We start from the raw sequence: 20,925 nt of genomic DNA on the forward strand, positions 1-20,925 counted from the left end.
AGTAAATATACTAAATTCGTCTATATCAACGTTAGAACTTCGTTTACAATTTCTGCACGCTCAGAAAAGAAACACCAAATTCATTTTGAATGTAAAAAATCGATGCGAACAACAAATATTTTTATATATTTTGCACTAATATTTTAGCCAGTTGATCGCGGACTCGTCCTAGGAAGGGGCTTTTAATCCCTCTAGGGTCTGGGACGGAGGCCGAGGAAAGGGATCGGCACCCCACTGAGTTGGGTCCAAAAATGGTTAGGGAGGGAACCACTGCCTTCAGTCGACGCGAAAAAGCTTCGTACAGTGGAGTAAAGAAAACTTTCAAGAGACTCGTATTGAGGAAGAATTTCCCTCAACGAAGGTCCGGCGCGAAAGGGTTAATTATAAGTGAGTGATGTCAGTGAGGTGCATTCCGAGATTACTTGGTACAGCATTCAAAAGGATTACCCCAGAAGTAGGTTGTAAAAAAATTACTTACAGTGACAGCATGTAACAACATAATTACATTGAAAACCCATATCCCAAAAAGACAGTTGCAATAAAGGAGTCATCATGATGGAATCCTTATGCTTTGCAATTGATACAAATAAATTCTTTAAATGCTCTATAAATAACTGTATCTTTGTACAGTGATGTATCCATGGGGGGGGGGGGGCTAAGGAGGGTATCCAATTTACTAACCTTGGATATCCAATTTACACTAGATAGAATGGTGGTATATTTCCGGCCCCCACTACAGCTGGAATTTGAACCTCACCTAGCCCACCCCCTTGTCCCTATCCTGGATCCACTACTGTCTTTGTATAATTTAGTACTCTGCTAAATATTTAAAACATGTTCAATGAAAGCTTCATATTTAATGGGCTGAGAATAAAAGAAAATACCTATCTCATGTATAGTAAGGAATTCATAAACACCACTGAGAGTCGAAATTTCATGCTTTTATTCTGATTAGATATGTTTTTCAACAGATTCTTTACAAATTGAACCCAGCAACTTTATTATCTTTACACCCATTTCATTTCCTTAAATCTTAAATACAATACAAGCCTTGCTGTTGATTAGATATGAAGTTAGTTACATTAGCACTTAAAACTTATTCTCACACAAGGTTTGCAAAAATAGTATTTACATAAAGAATAGATCCCCCATCATAAGCTATGAGCCAAAAAGAGTTGCAATATTTTGTTACAGATGCATACTGTCATAACAACATGCAGCCTACTTGTAAAGTACGTAAGGTTTGCTGCAAACTGTACATTTATTTAATAATTGGATGGCAAGAGCCCTTGAAGTAACTGTGGTAGGGTTATGCACAAGTTATTCAAGCTTTATTCATTCTTCTCTAATTTAAATTTTCGACTGTGAAGCTATGTACATGATCAGTGATTTCTGAACATCCATTCAATTTTATGAAGGCAATGAATACATTTTCGATGGCATTATCATAAAGACTCACGGTCATCCCTATTACAGTAGCAACTACACTATTGACAGCCAGTATCAAAATATGTTTTACTTTATACTTCAAAGGTAAGGGTTACTTGGTGTCATCCAATAGGTGTTGATCTCTCAAATGAAGAAATTTAAACTTAGTTGTGTCCCTTATTGAAAATTTATTTGCCAGAGATTATGGATTTCATGAAACGTATTGCTTCTCAACAGTATATAGTCATATATAAGATGTCGTCATAAATAAGATGAGATAATTTAAAGTTATGAAATATCTGCTGCTAGCTGACAATTATATGGCTCAATGCTTTTCGAGTCTGTTACACGAGTGGCACATGACTGAATTTACCTCCTTATTGTGAACATTTTAATAAAACTAAAAATGATTCTATAAAAACACAAAAATCATCAAAGGAATTACCATAAATTAATTGATCATAACAATGACATCATAGTGATAGAAGCCTCGTTATCGTTTTAATGAACACTGATGAATTTTTCTATTAGACGGTGGTTGGTTATAAATTCTGTTATTTAAATTATGGCCATGGTGAGTACTTTGAAAACGGGAAAGGCTTTGATTATTCACAACTTGCAAGTTGTTCCTAATTCCGTAGGGAACGCAGAGATGATGATAAATTAGCTAGGGGGCCATACTAACGCCAAGAAGATATATCTTACTGCAAAAGTATGATTAAAATTTATCGTCATTATGATTACATAGTAGCCTCAAAATGTTCCTAAAATCTCTGGTGGCCTACTAAATAGAAAACCATTTCGATTGGTTTCACAATACAAATGTGAATCTTCGTTCTCGTGAAATAAGCACAAACAAGGTTAATTTACCACTATTTCTTGCAAAGGGACTCGACCTTGATTCAATCCATTCACAAATAGTCATTTATTATCTCCGTGTAATTTATGGTTTACACGTATATCAGCACTCATACAATTAACGCTTGTACTTGCCAAATATTCACAATTCGAGGCGAGTATTTTTATTTTAACGACACACTGATGATTGACCATTAGATCGTCAATGATTAAAACCGAAAATATTGGCTCATCTTCGTTTTCAAAGCTAACCATCACTTCAAAACAAACGTAAACAATTATTTCACCATACTCCAACTCGATTTTTTAAATTTTGACTTTCGTCTGTTTCACTTTTCGCGATCAATTGTTGGTATGAGAATTACAGTAGCTGTGCTTTCCTCTCGTTAAAGTTCCCATCAGCCAACCGGCGGTAGGATTTGCTTTATAAAACACAACCTCTCGTTAAACTCCACGTTACCGTAATCTTCACGTTAGTTAACGTGAGGTTTAACCAGACATTATAAAACCGGCCCATAGTGTACGGAAAGGAGAGGGAAATCTTTCAAAAATGTATGCAACTACTTAAATAATGAACGAGGAATGAAGGAATTTTTTTCATTCATCAAGAGTTTTGAAGTTTTTTCAAGTACTTCGAAGAGGACTTTTTTATACCGAAAAAATAACTCTGTACAAGCCCATAAAAATAGCAGCACAAAAGAAGCGATGAGATAGTTATTGTCATGGCTGCAGGCGGATACAGGAGATAGGCGACGCGGATTAAAGAATGGCGCTAATTTCTTATCTTGACAGTGCCATAGAAAAAATGAACAATACAATAATTTCTCATTTAAATTTCATTGGCGTTGTACTTTAAATAGATCATTATAGCCTTAATCTTACTTGTCAATGAGAATATCGAGAGAATTAACAGTTGGGCGCAGACTAATCATTTGAATTTGAATGTAGGGACAACAAAGTCAATAATTATGGGAATTACAGAACAAGGCTGCACGATCCAGGTGAGGAAGGCTTCTGTCTTTACAGGAGAAATGCGTTTATCGGGTGTGAGTATTTCTTTAGCTTTGATGAGTCGATGTAGAGATCTTAAGAAACAAAGGCCTCGCATAATGGGTTTAAGGCGTACATCTAAGGTTCACTGAAACATTACACAGAGATTTTTTACAGTTTTCTTTTGTGGTAAATCGATACCTTCACTGCATAAACGCTAAACAAACAGCAACCGAATCAAATCCGCTCATAGATCTTGTAATACTAGATGAGCGGATTTGATTCTGTGGGTGATTGTTGAGCTTTGGTGCCGTGGAGGTATTCATGTATACACCCTCGGCTCACCGTGTTGTGGCAAATAAATAAAAGGGACTCGTGAATATAAGAGCAAGACATTCAAGGGGAATAAAGAATCCTTCTGGACGGCAACAATGAAGAGGGTCGTGGGAAATAATATCTGGGGACGTACAAACGAGGGTAGGTGGCGTGAAGACCGCCATAATATTTACGACCCTCGGGACTTGGGTCTAAGTGGGATTCCATTCAGAAACAACGGTCCAATAACGTCACTCCAACCGGAGTTTATCGTTTGAACTATCGCCCACTGTGTCTCCTCAGGGGCCCACACTTGGACCACAGTTTGTCAAAGCTTATCCGAAGCTACCCATTCGGATAGTGTAAAATCCCAAGATCAAAGCCTGATGGAGTGGAATTGTTCCATATTGAAATAAACACAATTTCCGCAATTATGAAATTTATTCCGACCTAGAATTCGTTGTTACTACCAGTGGCGCAGCAAGGGAGGGGGTTTTTGGGGGATAAATACCCCCCAGAACTCAGTGAAATTTTAAAATTTAATCCGTTTTAATTAATTCGATAAATATTACTTTAGGAATAGTGTAAGGATTGATAAAATGTCCCTCAGAAAGCCGTAAAACTCACCATTTTGAACCAATTATCCTAAAACATTTCTTGCGGAAGGCGGCCGCACCTCCCGTATTCCATACCCCCAAGTATTAGTTGCTCCGTTCCCCCCCCCCTATCCTTGATTCCTAGCTGCGCGCATGGTAAGTACATCATCTTCAAGATAAAAATGTTTTGTACCTTTCAACCATTTTGTACCTTGAAGATGATGAAGTAATATTGAAACCTTGGTTGGCATATATTTAACAATCGTGAAAAATTGCAAGTGTTTATTTAAACTATTCTGGTGGCTCAAGACAAATCAAACATCACCATTTCGGAGGTAAAAAGTAAACTGATAGTGAAACCGCTTTCTTCAGGCCATTTTCAAGAGCCAAGTTATCGTCGCGGCATTAAGAATGACCTGTTAACTAGTGTTCCTTATTGTGCGTGCGACATTCAATGTCCGCGATGTGCAATGATGCGAGATCCCTATCCCCTATCCTAAACAACCTTTGCGTTGATTCGCTGAGTTAATGAGCGAGGAAACGGAATAATACTGCATTTTTATGAATCCATAAATCGACCTCAAAATGAAAAAAAGAAGATATTTGGCAGTGAAGAATAGTCTCGCGTTTAAAAACGGGTAAGATTTCCCAAAAATCCTTCCAACTTTTCGATGAGCCTTCCATCGCACTCACGGATTCAGAGGTGCAATGCAATCCAATGAAAATCTATTCGATCAACGAAGCGTCGGAGGGAGATTTGGGAAATCTTACCAGAGAATTCTACACTTCGCCATTATTCGCAAGGAAAAAACCGGACATATCAGACATTCTTCTTAAGGGTGCGGTACAAATTATCCCAATGATTTTGCGGCGATCGTCATATAGCGATGTATTTATTCTAGGGATGGTCAGATCGGATACCGCGGATCCAAATATCCGCGGATATTGCCCTTCATCAGATACATCGGATCAAAAGTTGCGGAAGACATCGGATGTGGATCATAAAGATTTTAAATAATAGCTTTATTGAATGCATAAGGGTGGAAAGAGTTCCGATTCTATCTTCGAATGCGCCGTCCTACTCATGAACCGTTTTGTTTGAAAGCTCTTGCAGAGGTTGTCATTACACTTTTTTCTTAATATTCGTCTCAAACCGGCCAAATTTTGAGATACGTAATGTAAAAACGTAGCCATCGATATTGAGGATTAATATGCAACAATCGCCAGAGAGCGGTCATTTTTTAAAACCCGTTGATAAGGGAGCCGAGGGTAAGCACAGATAGAGCTTACCAGTGACGCACTACGTCTACATAATAACCTGCGAGCCACCTCTAGGGTGTGTGGAAGGGGGTGATCAATCTCTAGCATGCAGTATGCAAGAGGATTCCCAGATTCACACCACACGGTCATAAAAACGTTGCGCCTCGATCTAATTATGCATCCACATTCATGCAAAAGACAACATTTGCCGACCTCACATCAAGTCAAAATTTCTATAAAGCTAAAAATGCGAAACATGCTGTTAGGAATACTGGGAAAATTAAAAGACATGCATTTAGTTATGCGTAGGTTAGTAGGGCCACCTTTATGCATTGGCTATATAGGCTCTCTACGATTTTTATCCGGGATTAGGGATTATTTCGGATAAACGCCGAGGACAAAACTCTAAAAAGTTCGTATCCATGCTTCTGGGTTTCACCACATGGATTTTCTTAGCGACGACAGTTTCTTTGTGACGACGGGTCGACCTGGAGACGCCGGTTTGAATACCGTAGAAACATTCGTCGAATATAAAATCCGTGGTGACACCCAGAAGCATGGAGACACCATGTAGACAACGCCACGGAAAACTACGCATCAACTCTAAAAAGATATAACTCCGTGGGAGAGAGTTCATAAACGCCCGCAGGAGACGTGGCGTATCCGTGACGGTCAACAAAACCACATATCGCTCACCGCACGGAACGTCTCCAAGAATGCAGGCCGCGTCGGAATATACGCTACGCGCGCTGTGAATCTCGATCGAGCAGTCATTTGACGTCCACCGCTGCCGGTCACAAGCATGACGCGTCCGCCCATGACATCCGACCCCACTCCGAGTACGCCTGTTGACATTAGAGGACAGAGAAACCAAAAAGAGCGCTCAAGTGTCAAGTGGAAAATTGGGAAACGCGCAATTTCAGTTCCATAGTGATAAACGGGAATGGATACCAAATGAAGCATTTCCTACTTAATTAATAATAAATACCCAGAGTAGCCCCCCAATGCTGCCTGCTCCGTAGTCAGGTCTGGCTCATTGGGCATAGCCAGTATTGCAGCATTACAACCAAATGACATTGAGAACAGGTCCACAGAGCAGGGCGGTGCCACCCAAATGTCATTGAAGGACAATTTTTCCGTGCTTTGGTGTTTCACTACATTAATATGCAATGTATTTTCACTTACATCTGTCCCACGTTTTTTGTTTTTCCGTGTTTACGGCCACGACTCCATGAAATGTAAACGATTTTTCTCAAGCAGCTAGCTCTCACGGAGAGCTGTATAGTTAGCTATTTTCAACGGTATTTATACAAAAAACATCTAAGCCGATGATAATTTTATTGCGAAAAAAATCATATTTTACGTCGATTTTTATTCAAAAAAACATACATATCGACATATTTTCACCTCGTAGCCACGAAAAATGAATTATTCTCATCGTTTGTACAGTTCTCAAGGTGAAACATGATTTGGCGACTTCTACCGAAAACCAGGGTACACCTCTAGGAAAGTCTTTTGAATTTCGCGGTTTTCCCATTACCTCGGTGTTAGGACCAACTTAGGTCCCCGGGTGGTTTTTTTCAGCATTTGTCATCAGATTAACATGAATTTAAAATGATGGTTTTCAAGAATACGTATCCCGAAATAAACGAATTCTCATAAACGGAAACCGATTTACCCGATAAGGCACCCATGCCTGACCGAAATAAGGCTCTCCTAACTCCCACGGCACTGCTAGAGAGCAACTTAAAAGAAAGAATGCGAAATATGTACAGATGGACACCACTGCAAACTTCATACCTATTCATTTCCACGATTGTACTTTAATTTACGTTGCACTGAAATAATAAAATTTTAAAATCGCAAAAATACATGAAAAGAAACGCTCTCGTCATACTTTATCAACTATGCGATTGGTGATTTTTCCGTTTCAATCCCCGTTTCATGCAAAAAAGTAAAATCGCTCGTTTCTCTTTAAATTCAGCAGTCTGTAAAGAGACGACCAACACAGCAAATCCATTTGAAGCGACAAATGCATAGTGGCATTGAAAAAAAGTAGCATATGAAATTAGAAAAGAAAGGGCATTGACAACAAAATACCGTAGAAAGTCAAACTGAATAAAATGCGCTCTATTAAAAAATCGAGATATTCTGGGCCACAAGTCCAAATTGGACGAAAGGAAAATTAAAATTCTAGTTACATCTTCACATGTACAGTGGCGGAAAAAATTAACGCAAAGCTCGTTGGCGTCTGAGAGCGGCCAGTTCAGGAACTACTTGTCTACCAAAATTTTGCCCTCGTAATGCTCTCATACAACCGGGAGTTTTAAAAGCAATATATCCCTTATACCGGGGAAATAATCATACCCGTCGCATTATCACAAGGCGCAAAAGATCCAGCTACGAATTCTTCGCCATATTCTCCGAAGTATGCTTCGCCCTCGACTCACCTACAATGGAATCCACTCTCGTCGGGACATAGTGGACACAGCCGACATATTGGGCATTGAGACTGCCCTAACACCCAATCGTTCGGGTGGTGTAGTGGGTAAAGGCTTCATGCTTCTAATCAGGGGTTCCACGGATCGAGTCCCAGTGACGGATGACTTGATGCTGCTCACAAACACACTGTAAATATATTTCTGATCTTAAAACTTCGCAATATCTATCAATAGGTCCATTGAATTCTTACGCGCTTATTTATTTGTTGAAATTCAACCACCATATTGCATAACCATTTGGGCAGTTGACTGTGGAGTGAATTTTGACTACCATTTCCGCGTCGTCCAGCACCGCTTCAAGGCCCCTAACCATTTGCTGCATGTGTGATGTGTCACGGCCTGCTACTCCTCCCCTTCAAGGGAAAACTCCTATAGAGTTCCTCAAAACAGAATGAAAGCACTTTTTTGAGCCACCTCCGAGAAATCAGTTGTTTGTTTTCAGTTCAGTATTGCAATGCTTTGCTCAATATTCTACGCCCAATAAGTTTCCCGAGGATTATATTGGAACAACTTGTAACATACTGCAATTGAAAAGAAATGCGAAGCCGAATTGATTTAGGTAACGCAATATGTTATGGCCATTTTAAGGTTTAATAATTTCTTTCATGTAGTTATCCAAAGAAATTGATTAATTTGGTCAGTAAACGATTTCTTTCATAGTGAAATGAGAGGAGTAAATAGAGCTTTTTGAACTTCATAATGTCTTTAAAACTTGATTTTTAATCTCAATGATGATCCATATGAACGCGTATTTGATTAACAACATCAACTAAAAATTAGATCTTTATTAAAATAGATGTATCTGAACTAAGCGTTATATGTTTTTAAATTTTATAAACTGACATAAAATGAGAATCAGAAAAGTATTATAATTTTCACTTATTGAAAAGTTATTTAGGAAACTGGAGATAATACTGAAATTTGAATGGTTGGAAAGGAACGTAAAGGAATTTAATTGTATTTAGTTAATAGAAGGGAATGAATTTTATCTAGAATTTGTTTCCGTGGTAATCGAATTATGATTAATATTTCCTTGCTACAAGTTGATACATTTCATGGACTGATATATTTTTCCTTGTGAATTTCTCGTTCAGGCATAATCAATCAATTGATTCTCGAATTTATTTCTTCTAAACCCAGTGAATATTACTTTTGTTCAAATCCGATCTTTGATGCTAGTTTTCTTTATCAATTCCTGCATAATTCCCGTCTTCTCTGAAACACAAATGCTTTACCTTGCAGTCATTTACCGGTCTACTCCGTTTTTGTGTCCGAATCCTTTTCCGCAAAATATTTAATGTCCACAATTAAACTCATTTACTTTTCTTTTGCTACGTAGACTGTTTCAGAAGTCCATCTTTGATGCACATTTCAATTATGCAACAATCATGGGAGTAAATCCTTCGTAAGAAAGTGAAAAGAAAACGCCTGCTGTATATGAGGTAAATTTTTTGTAATCATTATGTGGCTTATTGGAAATATATTTTTTGCTAAGACAATGGGAAAATTCGACCACACACTATAATTCACGGGATGGTCAAAAAAACTCTATCGCTCCTCTTCAATGAATAGAGAATACTGGAAATTCGGCCATAAAATGAAGATGTAAAAATGAATGGTAATTCATGTGATTACAAGAATAAAATTTCTTCATTGATAGGTGAAGGTAATGAAAAATCATTTTTATTTTTAAAAAGTTAGTTTGTAAATTAACATAAATGTCTTACAACCGCCTTTCTGACGCGAAATTGCCTCGAATAATTCATTGTGAGATTTACTCTATTCCTTAACCTATGTTGAGAGCTAAAAGTAATCACAAGTTCGAAGTAGGGAATAAATAAATAGCTGAAAACGGGGACAGTCCAATATTTCTATGATTTCGAAATAACATTAGTTCCATAATAATGATAAAATATTTTTTTAATGTGTGCGTAATGCTCATTTTGTTGAAAATTTTAAGGGTAAGTCTAACCTCTGTTAACTTAACCATTTGCTCAATGTTTCTGATGAAATACATGCGCAGACGCCAAAAATTACCCGATTGAGAACTACTGAGTTTGGGCGGCTTGATGTTCTTCCTTCGCTCAGCTCTGCAGAACTTCCGAGGAATTTTCCCTTGAAATGAGGGAGGAGTAGCAGGCCGTGACACATCACACATGCAGCAAATGGTTAGGGGCCTTGAAGCGGTGCTGGACGACGCGGAAATGGTAGTCAAAATTCACTCCACAGTCAACTGCCCAAATGGTTATGCAATATGGTGGTTGAATTTCAACAAATAAATAAGCGCGTAAGAATTCAATAGCCATGCAACGTCCTATGGACCTATTGATAGATATTGCGAAGTTTTAAGATCAGAAAAATATTTACAGTGTGTTTGTGAGCAGCATCAAGTCATCCGTCACTGGGACTTGATCCGTGGAACCCCTGATTCGAAGCATGAAGCCTTTACCCACTACACCACCCGAACGATTGGGTGTTAGGGCAGTCTCAATGCCCAATATGTCGGCTGTGTCCACTATGTCCCGACGAGAGTGGATTCCATTGTAGGTGAGTCGAGGGCGAAGCATACTTCGGAGAATATGGCGAAGAATTCGTAGCTGGATCTTTTGCGCCTTGTGATAATGCGACGGGTATGATTATTTCCCCGGTATAAGGGATATATTGCTTTTAAAACTCCCGGTTGTATGAGAGCATTACGAGGGCAAAATTTTGGTAGACAAGTAGTTCCTGAACTGGCCGCTCTCAGACGCCAACGAGCTTTGCGTTAATTTTTTCCGCCACTGTACTAGAATATTTATGATTCACACGAATGATGCTTGGTACTGCATTTACATTGGTGAGTCTTCTACAGCAAGCGTTAGACAGGGTAGGCTATGCCAACTGAACTGTTCCTGATTGACTTTCATGAGTCATGATAAGTTTTGCCTTGCTTAATCATTTATAATACGAAGAAAACAATTGTTTTTGTACAAATATAGAGCATACAATAGAGCGAAAAGAAAATCGGTAATTAAGTGCAAGCCTTCTTACTGCTTTAATTTCCGTGACGGAGGTCCGCAATACCCTCACATTTCAAAGCACTGATTGCTTTTCATATTTTAGCAGATGAGATAAATTAGCGGTATGATAACTTTTTTGCGAATTTAATCTAAGTATTCTACCAGTTAAGGTGGAGTGTTTTGCAGAAACCTGTCTTCCCCCTGTCTTCCCTCCCAACTATGACTTTCTTCTTCCATTCGGGGTAAGACCCATTTATTTTTTCCATTTTCCAAGTTCCCATTCTGTCTCTCGCTTACCCCACAATCTCACCCCGAACACGGTTTTTAACTTCCCCTCTCCGTTCAGTATCCCCCTGCCATGAAACTTACGATACAGCTATCATCATTTTACATTAAATTCGAGTGAACCTATCCGTTAATATTTCTTGTACAAATTCATTATTCATCTCTAAAGTATTATGTAATTACTGCGTACTGGACATTCAAACAATTCGAGAAGAGAGCTTGGTGATCCTAACCATCGTTCTGGCCATCTCTCAACAAGTGAGATGAATAACTTTCAACAAAAATACTTAGTATAGGAGTGGGTGAGAAGCCAAGGGGAACAAATGATTTCTTTTTTAAACAGAGTTATGTGCAGATATCACGCAAAGAAAACAAACGAGTTGAACTATATATTTAGTAGTGTATTTGATTTTCTACTCGATGCCAGCCCAGAATATACACTCACTCGAATCCCTTGGCATCCAAGTTTTAGTGCATTTCTTTTAAAAATTAACTTTACCAAACTTCGACAAGAAATAAATCACTTGTACCCCTTGGCTTCGCACCCCGTCATATAAAAATACTGTCAGCACATGGTTTCAGGGAAAATTATAACGGTTAATTTAAATCCATATGCATGGATTATTGAGAGTACGTACTTAAACAAGGCGGACTGTACAAATCCCGCTCCAGATGTACTTATTTTACCAAATCCGGTCCAATATTTGAGTAAATAATACGACCAATATAAAAAATAATAAAAAATAACCAATTGAAATTCTTTTGGCATCCGACCCCCAAGGTAATACCTTAGTAACAGTTTGTTACAAAAAATGTTGCTGATATACTATTTTTCAATCTCCTCTCTTTGTCTTTCACCAGTTTCATTTAAAAACAGCTCTCGAGAATGATGCGTAAGCATTGAAACCGGTCGTGTAAGATTAAAAAAGTGAGGAAAGTTACCACAGCCGCCTCAATTATTATTAGCCATGGAATTCTACACATTCAACTTGTCGACAGTCTGTCTGATTCGTTTAAAAACGTTGATCCAGAGAACGAGGTTATCTCTTACAAAATTACAAATATCTACACTCAGTAAGAACTTTTAAAGCGCTTCAAGAAACTAAATACAGACGAATAAATGGAATAACATGATTACTTAAACGACAAAATGAAAATAAATGTGACTTACCAGAGTAACGGAGTTGACAGACTATACAAAATGTCCCGAACCACTTGGAGATGATGAATGTCGAAATGTAGGACTGCTTCAGGCCGGAGGGAGGGCTGGAAATTCAAAGACGAGACGAGATATATAAGGTTGTGACAGCACTTGGTGAATCAACTACTTCATCATTTCAATCACTTGCACAGATCTCTGCAATTGGTGTTCATTTCGTCCATTGTCACTTTAAGGGATAAATTCCTAACTTTGCCTGCTAAGTCACTAATCGCAGCACAGGAGTATATGTCGTTAAACAAAAGCTTAAATCACGACGATTTTAGGCCAAAATCGCAGTTTTCTGTAGCTCTACTTAACTTTTTCACCGGCTCGTAAAAAATAAAATAAAGGTTCGCAGTCGCAGCTGGAGTGTCGTGGCTTCAAAAGACCCTGGCTGCAGTCCCCAGCGCCCTCCACTACAAGGCCCGCGACTTGCCGCAGTAGGTTAAAACACACGCCGGTAACATTAGCGAGGAAGAATGTTGAATGGCATTCCTTGCCTTACTAGGATGTCTTTGAAAACCACAATACTACCGAATTCCGTCTCACACGATTGTCTGCGAGACAGAGAAGTTGGCACAACACCCAAAGACACAAATATTAATATGAGTCATTCACCACGGGAAATATTCTAACGCACATACTTCGAGATGACAGCTGTCATAAACTCTCCCCACTAAGTCGATATCAGTCCTATTTTTCCAGATCCACTCTTCATTCCAGTTTAGGGGAAAATGGGAAGCTTACGTGCAAAGTGACGTAGTATGGAAGGAGACACTTTGACGAGACAGTAACACAGAGTAGTGGTTGTCTCGCAATATTTAGTGCACGAGGCGATAGATAAGAGTGACGGTCAGAAGAAAGGAGCTGGCAGTGCTGCATAGAGATGCCACGGTCACTGTTGGCCGTCAACAATACGCGAAGCGGCGAAAACTCACAGTGCGGTAATCATAAAAAAAACCACGTCCCGGAGAAGTCAGATGGGAGGGAAAACACTCTACGTAGCAGAGTCACTGACTCGAGAGGATAAGTCAAAAATAATGCGGCAGCGGCAGAGGAATCGGTTTTCAAGCGGGCGCGTCCGACGCCCGGCCGGCGAGTGGCATCAGGTACTACGGCGGCGGAGGGTCGCTCGTCATCGGCGAATGCGTCTCCCTCGGCGGGGGATCGGGAGACACGTCCGAGTTCGACTTCAGAGGGTTGGTGGGAGGAGTGGAGTGAGTAGTAACGCGCGGCGGGAGCCGGTCGAGTGAACTGCCGAACTGCGAGGGAAATAGTGGTGAAGATAGGAGGGGGAGGGGAGTGGGGTGAGGGGGTTGCGACTGTCTACTCCCGGCGATGCGCGGCGCGGTGCGGGGAAGCGGTTCCCGGCCGCATGAGGGCCCAGCGCTCCCGTGGGGACGCCGCGCCGTTGGGCCCTCAGCCGAGGCGTAGGCCCAAAAGCACGCCGGAAGACTGTCACGGTATCTAAAGATTTGATCGTTGGATTTTTCTTCCTCATAGAATAATCCTCCAAGGCCGTTAGAACATTAATTGCGTAAGCTTGGTTTCGCTGATGGTAGGACCCGGCCGCCTATGTGACGGTGCGGGATTCCTCGTCCCTTCCCTTCCTTCCCTATCCCCTCCCAGGAGGCGTCGTCGGGCTCCTATCGCGGCGGCTCCTCCTTCCTTGTTCCTTCTAGTACTTGCCCTCCTGCGGGAAGAGGAAAAAAGCCCGCGCTTACAGTCCCTGCCGCAGAAGTGCAACCCGCGAGCCCCCCCTGGGTGTCTCGTTTCCACTGTCACGTGATACGAGAGGATAGAGCGTCGTTCGAACGCAATGGGGGGCCAAGAAATCGAATCGCTAGTGTAATCGCATAAGGAGGATGGGCTGCGGTGAGCAAGTTACGCAATCAAGCATTTGCCGATCCTACGTGCTCCAACTTCGTTATGTCGCGGGCGCCAACAGTTGTATCTCATTACATGTAATTGCGCCCTGCGGGTCAATGATAGTAACCACTGGCTGCTCCATTGAAGCACAACTCAATGACAAGAAGAGAAGTGTTGTCAACACAAAAGCGGCACGGGGCATCGTGTTGTAGTAATAGGCGAACATGTAACACACATACGTCTACTGTTATAAGGTCCACATATGATTCCACTACCCTTGAGATATGAATCCGATCCAGTACCAAGACACAATACCTTATAGTTTTCCATACTTGGTTTAATTCTCACGTATGATCTACATAAATGAGCAAAATTGCAAGCCGATCACTAACTGAGTCTGAAATCTGAAGATGTATACATTGCTGCAGAAATAAAACAAATATACTCTCATTGCTGTTGATTCACTTGAGTGGAACAAATTTACAGCACAGATTGGTTTGTAAATATTTAAACGAGCACAAATCACCGAAAATCATAGACTCCAGAGCTTCATAATTATATTGTGGAATGAAATTTTTTTACCGGCTGAATTCTTTGCGTTATAATTTTGCTGAAATAGAGTCAGAGTCGTTTGAAACTGATTTAGAAATATTCCTAAAGTGCAGCCGTAGCTTACCGCAAGGTAAAATTAGGCTCATAAAAGTTATGAATAATGTATGTAATATTAAATGAGCGAAAGTAATTTTAAATTTTAAAATTTTCCATTTAAAAATATTTATGGCATACTCTAGGAATTGTATTTATTTTGGGATGTAAAATTGAAAAAAATACTACATGTTCAAACAAGGCTGCCTTTATGTGAACACATGTGTTACTGATCATTGGCACACATCCTTGTGTACAGATTCTTCCGAAAATATTCTTATTTCAGTCCTTTTGTCACACTTAACACGAAAAGATTTATATCATCTCATTTCTTAATTAATGTTTTCATTTTAAGGATATCGAATGCGATGATAGAAACTGATGTATGACACTCAAGTTGGAAAGAGATTAACACTAGAACTACCGATGGAGTCATTTTGACTCCTCGCCATTTTTATTTCTCTGCCCTGTCTAAAATTTTCCGAATTCCGGCCTGAAATTCCGTGACTTTTATTCATTTTCGACACAAAATAAGGCTGTGCGATTAAAATAATTCTAGAAAATAAAATAGTGCACGTTTTTCAAAATTTACCTTTAACTACCAAAGGGAGTCATTTTGACTCCCTAATGTATTTTGCTTGTCTTTTCACCAAATAGTAATATTTATACAAGTTTTTATCTCTTCTTATGTCAATATTAATTAATATAAATCAATCAAAGGTTTAAATATACAATTATTTTCCTTTTGGCCCATATTTGCGAGACTGAAAGCATTTCTTATTTTACGGGTCTGTGTTTGGATCTACAAACTATGTGAATGTCCTGGTATTATTTTACCTTGCGATAAAGTGGTGAATATGCGATTCATAGCATTTTCAAATCCATGTGTTTAGAATCCGTTGTGTCTGTCCCTCCTCCCCTCCTTCTCGCCGCCCACCTTTGCTGCCGCCCGCAAATACTGTGCAATGCGCTGCAGCACTTTTATTTCAGCCTTGACTCCGTGGAAGTTGATTTTCAAATATGAAAAAGTACCTCTGATATACCGATTCCCCAGAAAAATTGATATACTGATGAACCAGGAAAATAAATCAGTAGAATGAAATAAAGTTACTGTCCTAGCACGTTCGGCTCTGACAGCGCTGGCTGCCGGATGCCGCACAGGAAAACCGTGCGCTGTCCTTTGCATTAGTGAATCCAGTGAACTCTCGAGTGGACTGCAAAACTCCTATGAAGCAAGGATTTCATTTTTCCTGACTGGGAGTATGGCTAGAAGAAGTAGGCGAAAGCGTGAAGAAGCCCTATCTATGTTGCATTCTATACCGGAAGGTGAATCGGAACGCGAAACAAAAGATCATTTCGGCTTTGACGAAGTCGAGGATTTTATTCCTCAAAACGTTTCTAGTGAGTCTGAAGATTCAGACAAAACGCGTGCGAAATATAAGCAGTAATTTACATTTACTTTCCCTTTCATGGGTAGTTACAAAAAAAGGTATTATATACGATTATTTATCGATTCGTTTATACTGACTCACATAAAGCGATGTACAATTGTGGAACCACGCAGGCAAAATTACGAAGATTTTACACTTTCCGATGTGGAGCTAGTTGCATGTATAGCCATATTTTATGCCTGAGGAATATCAGGTACAAATGATTACTCTATTGAGAATATTTGGTCAAACGACTGGGGAATACCATTTTCTACAACGAACGACTAGGTTTGTTAACATTTTGCAATGTCTAAGAGTTGATGAGAAATCTAATTGATTCCAGCGGCTCAAAACTGTCAAGTTTGCCCTCTTTTCAATAGTGTACGATAGATTCATAGAGAATTACATTGCTTGTTACAAACCTGGTCCGTACATTATAGTTGATGAACAACTTTTTCCCAGTGCAATTAGGTATATTTCACTCTGTACATTCCTTCTAATCCGGACAAATACGGCCATAAATATTGGCTACCTGTTGACAAGGAGAGCAAATATCTTGCAAATGCCTTCCCTTATGTTGGAAAAGGTAATTCACTTAATGCAGATTGCCGTTTAGCAGTACTGAAACTAATGCAACCATTTCTGAAAAAGGGCGAAATGTTACTGTATATAATTACTTTACCTCAGTCAAACTCGCTGAACAGCAAAAAATCCAGGGTACAAGCATTGTGGGAAAGGTAAATAAAAGAGAATAGAATAACCAAAAGAGATGAAATCACAAATATACCACAAGAACGTCTACTCAGTGATAGCCTATCTACTCGTTGGAAAATACTCCCGACTTAGCAGGTATTCATGGATAGTGTACAATGAGACTACCTAAAACATTTCACGCAAGACGTTTTAGAAAAAGCTCGTTACAGAGTTGGCTGATCCTCATGTTAGATATAGATAAAAGCGTTGCGTGTCCAATGCCGCAGATTCTTCTGATGGGTTTCTGCAAAAAAATTATTTCCAGGCAAAACCAAAGTGCAAAAATAATCTATCAGTTGGGAATTGTAAGACCTGCCAAAAGTCTTTGTGTGGGCAATGAAAATTAACGACAATGCTTGAACTCTAAAGCACCTTAGACAAATGCGTGGCGTATCAACTGCATTTTTTTGCTTCAGTTAATTATCTTCCCAACTACCATGTAGCCTAAGTAATATTTTCGATCATTCAAACAATATGATAAAATGTGTTGAAAAGTGTACGTTTGCTATTTTATCCAATTCCTCCATTATAATTCTATTAAAACAACATAACATGTAAGAAAAAAGAATTTCAAAGCAACACTGTCGAATTTCGCATTTTGAAAAAATATATTTTTTTGTTAAAACGACGTCTGAAATATTGCAATTATTAACAAAAATGATAAACTAATGCAATCTATCAATAAAAACAGACATAAACAGCAAAAATAAACAATTATAAGGCAGGAGTCAAAATGACTCCATTCGGTAGTTCTAGGGGGGGTGTCAAGTCCGGTATTCCTAGTGTTAAACTCAATTTCCCTAAAGAAAACCTAGGGTCGGGATAACTTAGAACTTGTGAAATACGCTTCTGATTAAACTCAAATTCTTAAGATTCCTTTGCACGCTAAAATTAAATGTTTCCGTCCAATACGACCTGACTGTCATGGTTTAGATTGGCCGATAGTAGCATTAGGCGGGTTGGGAGGATCGGAATTCCAACTGCCAGCTGATCCACACCATGTGGCTACGGGGAAGGAATATTCGTCGGGAAAGAAAGATGGGAAGGGAAACAACGGAAGAGTGCGGCCAGCTAATAATGATTTTGCGGAGGCACATAATCTTGTGAAGAAGTTCGAAAATGGCCAAGCATAGATTTCAAACTTCGTTATACATTCAGATATCAAAACTTAACTGCCTTGTAGGAAGAAAAAAACACTAAAATATGATTCGGAATGAAATTCTACAGTTTCATAGAACCTAAAATACTCCTTTTATTAAACAAAGGAACCTATAAATTAATAATTAAAAAATAAATCGTTCACTTATTGCATCCAGATGTCACATCGATGCAGAAAACCACCGGTTCATAAATGCCCTCGCCCGAGACCTTGACCTTCCTGACACAGCATCTGAATTACTTATCTTTCGGTAAAATTATAGGAATATATTAGAACATGGAACAGATATTGCTTTTTATCTTACAGGAGAAAATTATTTGCTTCCCTACTGTTCTCAAGAGTCTTCCACTCTGTGAGTTATGAAAGTGATGTGAGTGAGTGAGTGAGTGATGTTAAGAAAATCCCGAAGAAAATGAAATTTCCCGACTGCATTTCCGATAATGGCAATCTATTCATTTACAGTTCTCAGCCGAGTTTGCAATGAGTCGTGATTAATACTGTCTACAAGTTTTCTCAGTTTTATTTTCACATCAACAAAAATGAAAGGAGAATACGTACCATTGCTGTGGCAGTGAAGATTTATCAAAAACATCGACGGATAACTTCTGTGGATTCAAATTGCAAATCTTTCTCTTTCGACTACTAAGAGCCGTACAAAATGTCCTAATTTATGACGTGCTTGGGATAGCAAGGACAGAGATAGCCTCTGGTCGAGAAAAGAGTGGCATGAGAAATAAAGCATTTTGTGGTAGAGAAACCATACTAAGCAATTATCTGGTTAAACCGCAAAAAATAACTTTGCCTCCACTGCTCAAGAAAGAAGTCCTTTAGGAGCAGCTGTTGAAGGCTCTGGATAAATATGGGAAAATGCCACAAATTAGTTCTGAGAAACTTAATACTGGGATTTTTGATGGCCCACAAATTTGACAGCTAGATAGAGTTCGTGAAGTTAATGAATGAGGCTGAGAAAAATGCTTGAAGATCGTCTGATGATACTGTACACAATTTTATGTTACAGAGGCAATTATTACATAAGGTTTGTACGCGTGATGATAAAAAATATTGGAAGCCTGACAGGCAATATGAGTATTAAGATTCACTATTAGCATAGCTTCATGAACTGCATTTTACAGAATTTTGCAAATACGAGTGAAGAATAAAGTGATAAATTTAATTAGGATATAAAAACTATGCAAGACTGCTACAAATGGCTATGAAGTACACAAATGATGGCAGATTATTGTTCCAACCTTCCGAGATATAATTATGCCGAAGTCCTTCTTCAAAATATCGGGAACGAGGCTTCAGAAGTGGCTACTTACTCTTTTACAGGATGCTATTTTTTACAAGTGCAGTTGTAAATACGCGCTCCCGACATCTTAATGGAAAATGTATTTCTTCCATTCTACTGGAAAATATAAAAAATAATAAACTCATTGTAGATTTGTTTTGTATCTTATAGGCGCCCTTAACTCTGGTAACGTAAAACGCCGATTTTTTTGTCTCAAAAACTAAAGCTATCACGGAAAAACTAATTTTACATTTAGATTAAGGAGATCATTTATACAAAAAATAGACGTAAAAAAGTCCGGCACTAATCTCAGTTTACACGAGTGTTGTCTTTTACAAAAAACCTCTCTTTTCCAATTGTGGCTGCAACTGTGTTGCACTTAACAATAAGGTGGAACAATGTATTACTTGGTCAGACTGAATAAACTAACGTATGACTTACATTCCTCTGTGAATTTATTGATTCATCAATAGGGCCTTATCAGCTCTGTGAAGTTATTCATAAAATAATCACCTTCTCCTTTCAGTCGAGCAATCCTTTGTTCAATAGGGTGGTTTCCTATTATTTTTTATTGCCTAAATCGAAAGATTATTACTCCTGGAGTACGTATTTCACGCTTTCTATTTTTTGCTATTAAATGAAAAGTGAAAATTTCCAAGCGCACGAAAACGCGACGGGTAAGTATGAATGCTGGGAAAAGCTCCACGCGACGTCGTTCTGCTTCTCGCTGCCGCAAGTGAGGTGACCTTGGGGCGAGGCTCTTGAGTGCTGATACGACGCAGGATGATAGCAGGTAGCTGAGTACCATGCTACCAGGTTACTGAGTACCATGCTAGCTGGTAGCGCTTGGCTTAACCCTTTCGCTGCTGTTCAATCTCCGAAAACCTACTCCTCACATGCGGCGAAAATGTTAAAATGCGTTTCGTGGGCCCATGGAGCAGGTACTTCCAGGATGGGTGTGTACACCCTCCGAAGGGTCGCTAATCCGCGACCCAATCCTCGACCAGCTCACCCACGCAGGACCGTCTGCGTGGGTGCGGACAACGGGAAAATGGCTATTTTAGCAAAGTTAACAAAATCGTTATTTTTCATTGCAGAAACACGGTTCAAAGACGTGATTGATTGCTTGATTGGCAGAAGTGCGATGAAAACAATCATTTTTTGATGATCGGATTAATCGATTGATTTTCAAATTGCAGTCAGAGCGGTCACTTTTCGGGAGGGAGGCCCCCCGCTGGTAGGGTCGAGGAGACGGTTTTACGTGAGTGAGCTGGTCGAGGATTCCGGGTCCCGGATTAGCAACCCTTCGGAGTGCTTCGGCGAAAGTGCTGACCGCATGGCAGGG

General features: G+C 39.4%; 1 long non-coding RNA gene across 2 annotated transcripts in view; it reads right to left on the reverse strand.

Moving 5' to 3' along the window:
- The window catches only part of LOC124154608, a 55,692-nt gene that overhangs the window by 14,675 nt on the left and 20,092 nt on the right, over positions 1-20,925 (reverse strand). Inside the window, exon 3 of one of the 2 annotated variants that reach the window (XR_006863971.1) lies at positions 12,461-12,498. The exons of the other annotated variant lie outside the window; for it this stretch is intronic. This is a non-coding gene — a long non-coding RNA (uncharacterized LOC124154608). Of the gene's footprint in view, positions 1-12,460; positions 12,499-20,925 lie in introns of those variants that run through there. 2 annotated transcript variants of the gene reach the window in all.

Source organism: Ischnura elegans, chromosome 1 (genome assembly GCF_921293095.1).
Source record: "Ischnura elegans chromosome 1, ioIscEleg1.1, whole genome shotgun sequence".
NCBI classification, from domain to species: domain Eukaryota; kingdom Metazoa; phylum Arthropoda; class Insecta; order Odonata; family Coenagrionidae; genus Ischnura; species Ischnura elegans.